This window comes from Pinus tabuliformis, chromosome 2_1, assembly GCF_031772625.1.
Source record: "Pinus tabuliformis cultivar Carrire ecotype Pingquan chromosome 2_1, CPIR1, whole genome shotgun sequence".
Lineage (NCBI taxonomy): Eukaryota > Viridiplantae > Streptophyta > Pinopsida > Pinales > Pinaceae > Pinus > Pinus tabuliformis.
In genome coordinates, this window is record NC_142299.1 from 46,065,780 (window position 1) to 46,080,220 (window position 14,441).

Sequence of the window (14,441 nt, forward strand, 5' to 3'; positions counted from 1 at the left end):
GGATGGCTGGGATAGAGTCCAACCTCATTATGGTTTTTTGATGTCCAACCGTGAAGTGGAATCACTGTTTGATGGGTTGAGGTGGATGGCCTCTGGAAGCCCTAGATGGTTTTGGATTGATGTGTTATATGAGATCCCACATTCATGCTTGGAATATGGCACGAGGGTGAATGGATGAAGATATATTTGGCTCAGCCATTCTACGGTCGAATGGAACGTGGAAGTCCCATCTCGGGTTTGGATTTTACATCATTAATATGAGGTTATTTCTCCTTGTATTTCTATGAGTATTATATTGTATTATATGTGGTTTATATGGTTATGATTTCATTGGTATTTCTGTTGCTATTATGCTAGTTATATATATGTTTTATGATAATAGCTATGTATGGATCTCATCATGTTTCTACTGATAAATGAATGAATAATGTTTCTATGTCCTAATGGATGAAATGGCAATTGAAGTGTTAAGGCATCAATGTTTCTTAACAATTCTCAGCTAAGTATGAGACCCTTATGCTCAAATATGTTATTTACACTTGTAGATTACATATTCGTGATATGTTTGACAAAGTGCCTGTCATGGCTACTAGGGGTCCAGTCAAGGTCTTATTCAAGTAATTTCTTTTGCACGATCATTTCCCTATTACCTTACTGTTTTGAAGATGTCATTCCATTCTGAGTAGTGACCTGTGCTTTGGGCCTAAAAAATTGGCTCAAATCCTAGGGACACTAGCACAACATTGTGCAAAAAAGTCTCTGGATGTTGGATTGCAGGCTTGTGAGAGCGTCCATAGGTCCCTGGACACTGGCATGCCCATAACATGAGAGCGTCCATAGGTCAAGTGGTCCAAAATCACAGTGGGACTTAGGGGCTGGTTGGTGGAAAGGTTGGATTGGTTCATGAGTGTCCTAATGCTGATGTTGAATGTTTGTATGTTGTGTTTCTGTTGGTTCCACTTCCTTAACGTGACGTAGGAGGTCGAATCATATCATAGCGGCCTCTCGTCACATGTTTACCTCGGCTAGCCAGTTGCTTGAGTAGATGTGGGAGGAGGGTGTTACAAAGTGGTATCACAGCGGGTTGCGCTCTCTTTGGGTCATACCTGATATCACTGAGTGGTTTCTGAGCATGGTTCACCCCTCAGACTGGATGGGCTATGTGTTGGTCATGCAGGAATGTAAGTTGCATGTGTGTCTCTTACACTTGCATTCCATGTGATTGTTGCATTTGCATAATGTTGATCATGGTTGTAGTGATGTCACCATGTGGAAGTTGATGTTGTTATTGCGGGATGCATCGTCGTGAGTGTATGACTGGTTAAATATTGTTATATGTCACTTAAATGTATCATTAATGTATGCTTGGTTACATTCTTTTATGTTTGGTTGCATTTTTGTATGCTTGGTTGCATGTATGATTCTTGTAGGTTTGGTTTCAAGTATCGTTCATTCATGCTTAATCACATGTGTTGATGAATGTATGTGTTTGATTACATGTTGCTTATAGATGTGGTCAAGTGTACAATGATGTAATGGGTGTCGTCATGTATGAGGTCGTGGTATGCGTTATTGATAAAGCCATGCATTGATGACTGAACCCTAGCTAGAATGATGGTTTCATGGTTATATACTTATGTGTTATGTTTCTATATGCTGTCATGATTATGTTATACATGTATCACGTTGATTTGTTGATCTTGTAGACAAGTTATCCTCCCCGAGCTATACTAAGGTATGTTGGTTTATTGTGATTTGGTTTAGCTGACATGATATACCTTGCAGGAAGAAATATCAAATGGCTAGCAAGATGGTAGACTACAAAGACTTTCCTTATGAATCAAATGAGAAGTATGGTGTTGGGAACTCTTCCGATTTGACAGATACACTAAGAAGCTTAAAGGAAGAAATAAGGAGTTGTAAGGCAGATAATGACAGAATCATGCAGGCACAAGAGAAACAAGCAAAGGTAAATACAATGATACTTCAAAGTTTTTTAGATTTGCAGTGAAAATGACCACGTAGGATCAACTATGAGCAAGATAACCGAACTAATGGGGCATATGGTCATAGGTCGCATGGTGGTCACAAGTTAGATATAGATGACACGATCAGAGATGGCATATTGTTGGACACTCCAGAGAGGAGAAGGGATAGACACATGTATTATTCTAGTTCTGATTCTAATAGGCACTATGATCATCATCGTTATCATCCTTACATGATGAGTGATAGGGGATATTTTCCATATGAGTTTAAGAAAGCAAAGTCACCTACTTTTGATGGAGAGATGAAGAAACCACATGATGCAGAAGCATGGTTTCTTGGCATGAAGAAGTTCTTCAGGTTGCATGATTATTTAGAGAACATGAAAGTCAGAGTATCTACCTTCAGTCTCAAAGGTAAAGTGACCATTTGGTGGGAAGATGTTAATAATGTCAGGTGTATTCATGAGGAAGACTTGACTTGGAGTGAGTTTGAGCAGTTATTTAAGAAGAAGTGTTTGTCAGAGAGATATTTTGACGATAGGGAAAAATAATTCTATGAGCTAAACATGGGATCTATGACAGATGATGAGCATACTAGAAGGTTCTTGGAGTTATGACTTATCTCACAGAGGAGAAGGCCAAGATTCAGAGGTTTATTAGTGGATTACCGGTTGCATTTAAAGACAAGATTGAGTTCGATGAGCCTAAATCATTAGAGGAGACCATCCGAAAGCTAAGGCATTGCTATGAACAATCTAAGCGCAAATTTGAGACTAAGCTAGATTGGAAAGCTATTGCAAGGAACAAAGGAAAATGGGACAAGAGACAAGAAAGACCTAAGGGTACAAATAATAAAGAAAATGTTGTGCCATCTACGAAGTTCAATGCATCAGATAGAGGACAGGGACATCAATTTGAGGAACAAAATAAGGAACCCGTGTGGTGTTGGACTTGTGAAGGGGATCATCGCATGAGAGATAGTCCACAGTATCAGGGTGGTAGGCCTATGATATATAGTGCACAAGACACACAAACTGTTGGGGATATTGGTAAGAGCATTCCTTGTATTTATGTAACATTGGATAACAAACATGTAGACCATCAAGCATTTATCATTGAGATGGACGATAATCTTTGTGATCAAGTTATTTCTATTTTGATTGACCCTAGATCTAATTACAACTATGTTAGTCCTGACTTGGTGGATAAGTGTGGTTTGAGTAAGAAATTACATGCAAAATCTTGGTTAGTGTAGTTGGCTAAAGGTACAAAGAAGCAAGTTCACCATTGGGTAAGAGATTGTGCATTTGATTTGAATGGTATGCCTACCATAACACATTTAAATGTATTACCATTGGGATTATAGTATGTTTTTGGGCATGGATTGGTTGTATCTTCATAAAACCAAGGGAGATTGTTATAACAAATCAATTGAGTGTATGGATGACAATGAGGAACCAAGAGTCTTGCAGGGAAAGAAGAAAGCCACATCAGTTAGGATGATGACAACTATGTAGGCAAATTGTAGTCGCAGGAAATGATGTATGTTGTTTGCAGTGCACATTTCGAGTGAAAAGGGTAAGGAAGTTGAGGATGCATTTTCTTTGAGAAGTTACCCAGCTTTACACTAGTTCAAGGATGTGTTTTCTGAGGACATTACAAAGTTTCCATTTCACAAGGAGGTATACTTTTCTATTGAGTTAGTGCCAGGGGAAACTCCAATGTCAAAGACACCTTACAGGATGAGCACACCTAGGTTGTTAGAGTTGAATCTACAATTGAAAGAAATGTTAGACAAGGGATACATTAGGCCAAGTGTATCACCATGGGGCACACCGATATCGTTTGTGAAGAAGAAAGATGGTACTCTCAAATTATGCATTGACTACAAACAGTTGAACAAAGTGACCATCAAGAACAGGTATCCATTGCCGAGCATTGATGACTTGTTCAATCAGTTAAAGGGAGCAACAATGTTCTCGAAGATTGATCTGAGATCCAAATATCATCATGTATGCATCAAAGAGGAGGAATTTTATAAGACAACTTTCCAGAACAGGTATGGGCATTATGAGTTTGTTGTAGTTCCATTTGGCTTAACTAATGCTCGAACTATGTTTATGTGCTTGATGAATAGTGTGTTGCATTTGCATTTGGATAAGTTTTCTATTGTGTTCATTGGTGACATATTGGTATATTATAAAAATGAGGAAGAGCATGTTGAGCATTTAGCAGAAGTGTTGAGGTTGTTGAGAGAGCATCAGTTGTATGCTAAGATCCACAAGTGTAGTTTCTTTTAGACTGAGATACACTACTTGGGAGATTTGTCTCCAAGGAGGGCATCACAGTAGATCCAAAAAAGATAAGGGCCATCATCCGGAGTGGGTAGCTCCTAAGATTATAGATGAGGTGAGATATTTCACGGGGTTGGAAGGCTATTATAGGAGGTTCATGAAGAAATGCTCACAGATTTCTTAGCCTATTACGTCATTGCAGAGGAAAGGTAAGAATTTCAAATGGACAGAGGAGTGTGAGGCTAATTTTGAGCAGCTTAAGCAGTTGTTGACACATGCACTAGAGTTAAAGATTGCAGATTCAGACAAAGAGTTTGTAGTATGCACAAATGCTTACAAGAAAGGAATTGGTGGAGTACTTATGCAGGATGGACATGTGGTATGTTATGAGTCGTGAAACCTGAATGGGCACAAGCAAAACTACCCCACACATGATCTTGAGTTGGCAAAAATTATAGATGCGTTGAATATGTGGAGACACTATCTTTTGGGTAGGAGGTTTACATTGATGAGTGATCACAATGGTTTGCAGTACCTATTTTACCAATCGAATCTAAATGGTAGGCAGACTCGGTGATTATGTATGATTAGTGAGTTTAATTTTGAGGTTAGGTATATAAAAATATAAAGAGTACATGGTGGCATACACTCTTAGTAGACGAATATAGGTAAATCACTTAGCAGCTATGAGCTTCAATGGGAGAGACTTAGGAGATAGGATCTTATATGGAGATTATGCACAGGTTGCAACAGAGTTCTGGTATAGGTACAAGTGATAGTACATGTGTAGGTACATGTGATAGTACAGGTAAAAGTGTAGGTGAACGAGATGTGGATTATAGTCTTATAGCAGATGGATTTGTTAGATTTAGAGATAGGATATATGTGCCAGACAATAGTGAACTCAAGAAGGTGACCTTGAGGGAGTTCCATGTGAAACCATATTTGGGTCACCCAAGTTATCAGACATTGACTGCAATAAAGAAGTTTTATTATTGGTTGAACCTGAAGAGGGATGTAGCAGAGTTTGTGGCTAGGTGTTTTGATTGTTAGCATGTGAAGGAAAAGTGTATACATATAGGTGGATTGCTACAACCAATTGCGATTCAAGAGTGGAAATGGGAGGTCATTTCCATGGACTTCATCACAATTTTTCCAAGGATAGTGAGACAACATGATTCCATCATGGTTGTTGTGGACATGTTGACAAAGGTTGCACATTTTGTTCCAGTGAAGTATACATTCTCAGCTAGTGATGTAGCACAGGTACTCATTAGAGATGTGGTAAGATTGCATGGTGTTCCAAAGAAGATTGTGTGAGACAGGGATGCAAGTTCACTTCCAAGTTTTGAAAGGAGTTATTTGCAGGTTTGGACACAGAGTTGGCCTTTAGTACAACTTATCATTCGCAGACAGATGGACTGATAGAGAGGGTCAACAGAATATTGGAGGTCATATTGAGGATGTATGTGATGCATCAATAGCAAAAGTGGGAAGAATATCTTCCATTGGTAGAGTTAGCTTACAACAATGGGTATTGGGAATATTTGAGGATGAGTGTGTTTGAGGCATTGTATGGGCGGAGTTGCAATATTCCTGTCAGTTGGAGTGATCCAATCAACAAGGTGTTGATTGGACCACACATGTTGGCAGACATGGAACATGAAATGCAGGTGATCAAGAAGAATCTAAAGGCAACACAAGATAAGAAAAAGAGCTATGAAGAACATAAGAGGTTGTTTAAGGAGTTCCAGGTTGGGGAACAAGTGTACTTGCACATCAAACCGAAGAATAACTCCTTACATATTGGATCATGTGCCAAGCTGGCACCACGATTTTGTGGACCCTTCAACATTTTTGAGAGGATTGGGCTAGTAGCCTATCGACTTGCACTGCCTTCGATAGTGAAAGTCCATGATGTTTTCCATGTGTCATTTCTTAAGAAATATGTTAGAGATATTGATCTTGTGATTGACTGGTCTGTATTGCAGGTGGAACCAGATGAATAATTCCAGTTGGAGCCTCAATATATATTGCAGAAAAAGGTGCTCATGCTTCGGAACCAAGAAATCGAGCAAGTTAAAGTGCAATGAAAGTACTTTGGGCCCGATGAAGCTACATGGGAGATGGTAGATTAGATGCGAGCTATGAATCATTCCTTGTTTTCGATTAAGACAAAACAGTTTTGGTGTGGTGTTTTGGTATATGTCTTGGTGATGTTGCTATATGTACATATGTATATGTATGTAAATACCGCCATGATCTATGTTATAAAGCTCCAATAAGAGGTATGGGTTTCATGTCATTATGATGTTATGTTGTTATTTTTTCATGTTGGTTTGCTTCTCAGCAGGTTGATCATTGTAAATACTGCATCGAGCTAAGTTATAAAGCTCCATCGGAAATATTTTTTGCTTACAACAGTTTTGTGGTTATAGGTGTTGTTGAACACTGAGGATGGTGTTCCCCCAAGGGGAGGGTTCTGTAACAACCCTGGTGAAAATTCCATGTAATAAAAGTTAATAAAGGCAAAATAATAATCACGATTGATGGGACACTTATTCCAAGCTTAATGTTGGGCAAAATCCTAGTGATGGGGATCACTTGTGATTGTTTAATGGCTAAGGAAATGGCTAGGGCTTTGGAAAGGCAAAATGAAATTTTTGGCACATTTATTTATGAAAATAATGGAAATTAGGAGAAAAGGGAGGTGAAAGGTCACAGGTGTCATGCAAGGAGGAAAATGAAGGAAAATAATGGGAAATGGAGAAAATAGAGGCCTCATTCATAAAAAGGCTTCTGAGGATCAGGTTGTAACCTTTTGTCAGTTCAATGTTGGAACTCTGTCATTATTCTCTCTCCCTCATACTCTTGGATACTTAGAGTTTTCTTGGAGCACTCTTAGAGGGTGTGGCATACTTTGGATTTTTGGAGCAAAAAGGCAAAGGAAGAGCTGGAATGTACAAGAGGACATCGAGATCAATAACTACAACAAAATTTTCTTACAGGTACCGAGTTGCATGTATGTTTTCCTCACTATTTTTGGCATGCATGGGGACTATTGGCCATGATCTGTCACTGGCATAGAGGATTGCCTGGATTACAGTAGATTGCCTAGCCTTTCCATTTCCTCGATAGCCATGGATATTGTGGGTTTATTTCCTTATTTTGTTTTGTTTGGTTTTCATGTTTCTTTAGCTTGGGTTGAGTTACTAGTCCTGGACACTTGGTTGGACAAACATTCTGGAGCCCGACAACAACTATGGGTTGAGTTACTAGTCCTGGAGCCTTGGTTGGAACAAATGCTCTGGAGCCATGGATGGATGGGATAGAGACAATCTAATGATGGTTTTGTGATGCCCAAACGTGAGGTCAAACCACTGTTTGATGGGTTGAGGTGGATGGCCTCTGGAAGCTCGTGATTGTTTTGGATTGATGTGTTATATGAGATCCCACATTTATGCTTGGAATATGGCACAAGGGTGAATGGATGAAGAGAGATTTGGCTCAACCATTCTACGGTCGAGTGAAACGTGGAAGTCCCATCCCAAGTTTGGATTTTGCATCATCAATATGAGGTTATTTCTCCTTATATTTCTATGAGTATTATACTGGATTATATGTGGTTTATATGGCTATGATTTCATTGGTATTTCTGCTGCTATTATGCATGTTATATATATGTTTTATGACAGTAGCTACATATGCTTCTCATCATGTTTCTAATGATAAATGAATGAACAATGTATCTATGGCCTAATGGATGAAATGATAGTTGATGTGTTGAGGCATCAATGTTTTTTAGCAATTCTCAGCTAAGTATGAGACCCTTATGCTGTCACTTACATAAAAAATTATCCCACAATTTCTTTTAGGATGCTAGAAAATTCGCAACTTGATGGGTCCAGCCCACCCTTGTCACACCACACAAGGTTATTAACACGTGAATAAATGAAATTTAATGATGGCAAGCAGATTAGGTGTAAGGTTGATTCATCCGACAGTTGATTGTAATGATTTTGATTTGGTTTTTGGAGTCCGCACTTGTGATTGGTACCTTATGCTTTTGTCGATGGACAAGTGTCCACCCTTGGGATTGTCGACCCCGCCTTGGTATGGGAGATCAAACCCTAGCATAAATCATTTGCATGCACATTTGTTGAGTTTGTAAGCTCTGCGTTCTTGGTAAGCCGTGGCTGTTTCTGAGCGAGGTTTCTGCTGTTATGTGCTCTGGTTCGGTGTTTGACCTGAAAGTTTTCGTCCTCCGTCCGGTATGAAGTTCTGTTACAACTGTTAATTCGGTCACGCTACTTTACCTGCACTTGTTTTGGTAGATTATTATGTATTTGTAGTTTGCTGGTTAACGTAACTCTGCACTTTCTTTGTATGCGATGCCAATGCTGGTGGTTTTTCTGGTTAATGTGATTCTTTCCGGCTTGAACCTTTCTAGGTGACAATTATTGAGTTTCTGGTCGTCTTTCCTCGGGTTCGAACAGGATGCGGTTGCAGTTCTTGGCTTCGGCTCCTTCAACGTTGAAAGGGTAAGCTCTTTGGTTCTATGCTGTCAGTGGTTCCCTCTTTTCCCTCAGCCGACTAATGTTTTTACTCCTTCGCGAGCAGGGTACCCTTAATGAACTGCCATGACCGCAGCTTGCCTCTGTCAGGTAATTTTCAGAACCAGGTTTGTTATTTCGTTCGTTCTTGCCTTACTTTGCTGCTCAATTCTCACGAAATTTGATAAATGGCTGTTGTTGCAGGTATGACGATTTGGAGGGCTTCGGAACCCGGCTGTTCAAAACTCTGGCTAGACCCGGGTAGTGTCGTTCTTTGTTCTTCTTGTTATTTGCATTCAACGCCTTAGGCTTGGGTTATTGTAATTCCTATTTCAGAAATTTATTAAGCCGTCGACTGTATGAAGTCTCAGGTCGTTGGCTTGCACAATCCTTTTTGTTATTTGATAGCTGTAGGTTGGCCTTAGGGTTTCTAGGCCCGCACATTATATTATCTCGAACTTGTAATATGTTTTGGCATGGACTGTATAATTATTTGAACAGGGTTTTGGAACAATGTATGACTGAACAAAGATTTTCTCGTGCTTATTTTATAAATAAAATTATGGATTTTATTCTTCAGGCATACCTGGGTACTCTGCTTGGTTTTCTGTTTGTCAATGCTTGCACCTTGTTTGTATTTTTGATGCTCGAGATATTCGGCTTGTCCTGGATTCTTCGGCGTTCATATGCTTGTTATATCAGGGTCTGTAGGTCTTGTCTCTGCAACACGTTCTTGGGTTGTGTCTGCAACTTATCTGGTTTCGTATGCTCGCTTGGACCAATGTAATTCGAAATACACGTATGTGAATATACTTATAGGATAGAATAAAGACCAGACTTGTATTGTGAATGGAAATCAATAGAATGTCATATAAATAATTAAACAGTCACAAGATGCTAGAGAGAAATGTCTGTGTGCTCAGAGATATATTTCATTAGCTTCCAAAAAGTCGAACCCTACAATTGTGTTATGTTCCCCTTTTAAAATGATTGTCAGGAACTGTTTTTCTTCCAACTGCTGTTGGTTACATTCTGTTGGTTACATGTGTTTAGTTCCAGGAACTGTTATTGTCTTACAGTATTATTATGAAAATAAAACTAGTTGCTTATAACAATTATCCTAATTAATTCTTGACCTTCCTACGTACTGTTCTTTTATTAAATTAAACAACATAAACAAATAAAAGTAAAAAACAACCACATTGATAACTCAACAAATTCCTCCTTTGTCCTCTTCAAAGACTAAACAACCTTTCCTTTCTTCTCGACTTGTCAGCTAGATGCTCCTGCATCACAACTTCTACGTTTAAAACCTAAGGTTACATGGTTTTCATCATGCTAACAAGATGAAAACCATGTTAACATAAATTGAACAATGACTTAATCATTTGAATCAATTAATGATACACATCTATAAGTTCTATTTCTTTTATTTAAAATAAATAAATAAAATAAAATAAAACAAAATAAACCCACTAACATGCTGAATTTGGTTTTCTGATTTTTAAAAGTCTACTGCCCATTTTTGTGTCTGTATAATGCTATATCGATGATGCAAAAGTTACAATAGAGTGCTTCTCGGTACAATCAAATACATTATTTTTCCTTAAATATTTTATTCATAAATTTAACATAATCATATTGAAGTTTTTGTTCCAATATTTATAAAAAGGAAAAAAATCATTTTCCTATTTAATGATAAAATTGGATATAATATATTGATTTATATTCTATTATTTTGTAACTATTCATCCATAAACTTAATATTTTTTAAAAATTGTCTCATAAAGCTTATAAACTTGATAATATTTTGAACAATAAATATCTCAACTCATATACAAACTAAATATTTTGAACCATAAATATCTCAACTCATATATTATGGATTTTCATTTTTAATGGTAAATAATACTCATATATAAACTAAATATTTTGAACCATAAATATCTCAACTCATATATTATGGATTTTCATTTTTAATGGTAAATAATTTTAGATATGACAAATTATAATAATGTCTCTGATTGAACCAAACCAACAAACCTCTTATTTTCAGTTTTAATCTTAAATAAATTTCGGATTTGATGTTTGAACCAAACCATCAAACACTTCTTGATAGAGAGGGACCGAAACAAATATTTTGAAAGCTTGTTTTGTTTGAAAATGCAAAGGAAGTATATTTCAGATTAGCCAAATGAACAAACACTTCTTGATAGAAAGGGGCCGAAACAAATATTTTGAAAGCTTGTCTTGTTTGAAAATGGAGCGGAAATAAATATGACATGTGATTAATGTTGAGAAATGAAATTTGGAAATAAAAACTAATAATATAAACACATGAGAGTAATTGCGTTAAATAAGAGTAATATGCATGAAATTATAGACTATCTCCATTTCCATGTCCATGTCCATGAAATAGTTACATGATGGCTGCATGACCAGTTAACTAAAGTAAATGTGCAAGAACATAAATCATTAATACTAACTTTCTATGTCAATTGAATTTCTTCTTTTCTTGAAAATTTAGTTTATTATTTTCCAGCTAAATGCAATTTTAACCACAAATAAAACTGAATACCATAACTTGTTACTAAAACGTAGTTTGTCACAAAACGTAGTTTTCAACTACAATCTCACGAGGAGATATCCAAAAAAAGAAAACAAAACAAGGAAGACTAAACACCATAGTTTGTACCAAAGAAGAGCGTAGTTTTGATCAGGCTATGTATATGTATATATTGGGATCTTGTTGGTCTGGTCGCAAGAAATCCCTTGATATCAAATCTTTAATGCCTTTTTCCAGTGATTTAATGTTGGGTTTGAACGTGCCTTCAAGTTGCTGGATACATTCACTCAATAATCGTTGATGATGCAAAGCCTTTCTACTTTTCATGATACGAACTATGGCGGCTTCAATGGTTGGTTTTCTATCTTTTTCCACCGTCCCTGTGACTTTTTTCTTCTCATTCACGAGGCTGGGAAGTGGAACCTTAATCCTGGCCATTTTATGTGTAAAAGCAGAATTGAATTCAAAAGTATCATGTGGAGCTATTGTTTTGATGGGTGGCTGCTTCAAAAGAATTTTGTAATTTCTGCATGCAAGTGAATGCAACAATCTCTCAACATCTTCATCTGGCAAATTCAACAGAAATTTAATGTCTTCGTAAGTCAATTTTTGGGAGTCATTGAACAACAATAGCGTAGCTGCTTGGTAGGTTGTTACTGTCATGTCTATACGCTTGTGGTCAAAGTGGGAGATGATATCACACGTGCCCAGTGAATGTATCCATGTAAGCTTACGATTTTTATTTTGGGTAGAATAGAAGTGTTCGAAAACCTCAACACAAGTAAGCATCTCAGATGGCAGATTAAGTTGGGAGCGTTGGTAGGTTGGCCACATTGCCGTATTCAACAGTGCAGGGGAGAAATCTATTGTAAGATGATTCTGTTGTTTTGAAATATAGGTAGCTTGCATTTCTTGGTTAAGGACAAAATCATTAACCATGGCCTCCATCTTGAATGTAAGCTGTGAACCACACTGAACTTTGAGCTTTGACAACAAACTCCGTTCATGATTTTCATTTATCTTTTTATTATTGAACAACAATTTGCGAGAAAGTTTTTCCCTGCAAAATTCAGACAATACATCTTTATCACCCACATATTTAACAAGCTTCACCACTTTTTCCAACTCACTATCAATATGATCATCGTCATCTCTTTTCAGTACAGTATTACAAACTGTAGGCAGCAACTCTGCAACGCTAATTCCTGCAATTTCTTTAGTGCATTTTACTGTGAATGCCTGTACTAGAGCCTTGCCAAAAAGATTATTGTCTTCAAATGCATTCCTCACAAAATCCATATATGTGTCATGCAATTCCATAACCTGGTGCACTAATGAAGCAGAATGTTCTTGCAGTATGCCCTGATCTGTATCTTTAGCTGAATTTATAGCATCTTCTAGGAATCTAATCACTGCGGTTCCTTGGTTAGTTATATGTTGTGAAAAAGTATTGGCTATTGGTTCCAAGCCCTTTGGCATTGCACAAAACAGCCTGTACATCCTTGAAAGATCGTTTTTCTTTCCAGCCATTAGCAAGGCATGGTAGCCTGAGTGATCCATTTCCAAAAGTTGGGTTTCATAGAAAGGGGAAAGGAGTTCATTTCTTACTTTCTCTAATAACATGTACTCCGTGCTAGAGTGCAAATAATGTGCAACTCTATCCTTCTCCTCTTTCAAACATTCTTCAGCCTTTACCAAATATTGAGGACAAGAAGACTCTGAAATCCATAAAACAACGTTTCGAGAATAATAAGTAGCAGTGTCCTCCAAAACGTGAGCTTCAAAATCCTTCTTATAAAAATCCATGCTACCCATGCCTATTTCCACAAAAAGGTCCACAATGTTTCTCAGCAAAGCCCGATCAATTTGCTCTCCATTGCGCTCTTTGTTGGGGATTTTTCTGTTAAAATCCCAAAAACAACATAAACTGAACACAGAGACAATGCTCTGTTTTGCTCCAGGATCTTAGCACAGCGGAAGGCTAAAAATTTATTTCTGAGAACAGAGTATTACACACCCATAAAAAGATTTGTATTCATTAAAATAAAATTGCTGATACAAAATTCATCCTCTTTCACTCAGAGGGATTCACCAAAAGGAAAACACAGTGCTACTCTATTCATTCCTTTCCCATTACATTCAGTATACTACGCTGCTGCGTATTACTAACATTCATTCACTTGCGCTGCTGCGCTTCTACCTTCACTCACTCTCAACCTCTCAACAGACTACAACTACACACACGAAAGTTACATACAAAATCTGAATAATTTAATGAACAAAAATGGAGTCCCATGCTGTGAACTACTCGAGGCTGTCCTTCTCGTCCTTGGCTGAGCTGAACTTTAACTGCGGTAGCTGAGAATTCAATGTGCAAGAGTTGGATCGCAACCTGCTTCCTTCTCGGCTATACTGTGAATTGAATGCTTCTGCCTGCTGCACTGTACTGCTCCATGCTTGCTTTAACTGGCTTTGCGCCATTGAACAATCATGCCCATTTTGCCATCATAGATCAATGCATGCAAAAACTTTTCTATCGGGTCCGCTTTTCGGGTCACATTGCATATCGCAGTCGACCGACCCTCTATTTCTCCTTATACTAGAAAATATATGAGAAACACTGTAAAACACAAAAATTGGCTTTGGGCGGATTTCAACCATTATACTATTTGGCTTTGGAAACCCATCGGGTCCGGGTTTCATCGCTGTCGGCACTCATATATGTAAATGCCATGCACCATTGGTTTCCCCGATTGCGATATGCCGATCGCGATCTGGGCCGATGCCTCCAATCCTTTGCTTTTCCTTATATTTCGTTGTATAACGAAAATGCATAAAATACATTGAAAAATGACTTAAGCGCGGACCTGAAAATTTATGAAAAACCATTTATAATGCTATCGGGTCCGATCCATCGGGTCGGATGCATGCCTTATACAAAAGTCCCACTCCTTTGGTTTCGCTGATAGCGAAATGCCGATGTGATATTCGCCGATGCAATATATATTATAACATATGCCTGAAAAACATTAAAACACGG

General features: G+C 37.8%; 1 pseudogene; it reads right to left on the bottom strand.

The window, feature by feature from the left end:
* Positions 1 to 11,551: 11,551 nt before the first annotated feature.
* LOC149198706 (cullin-1 pseudogene) lies at positions 11,552 to 13,882 on the bottom strand (annotated as a pseudogene).
* Positions 13,883 to 14,441: the final 559 nt, after the last annotated feature.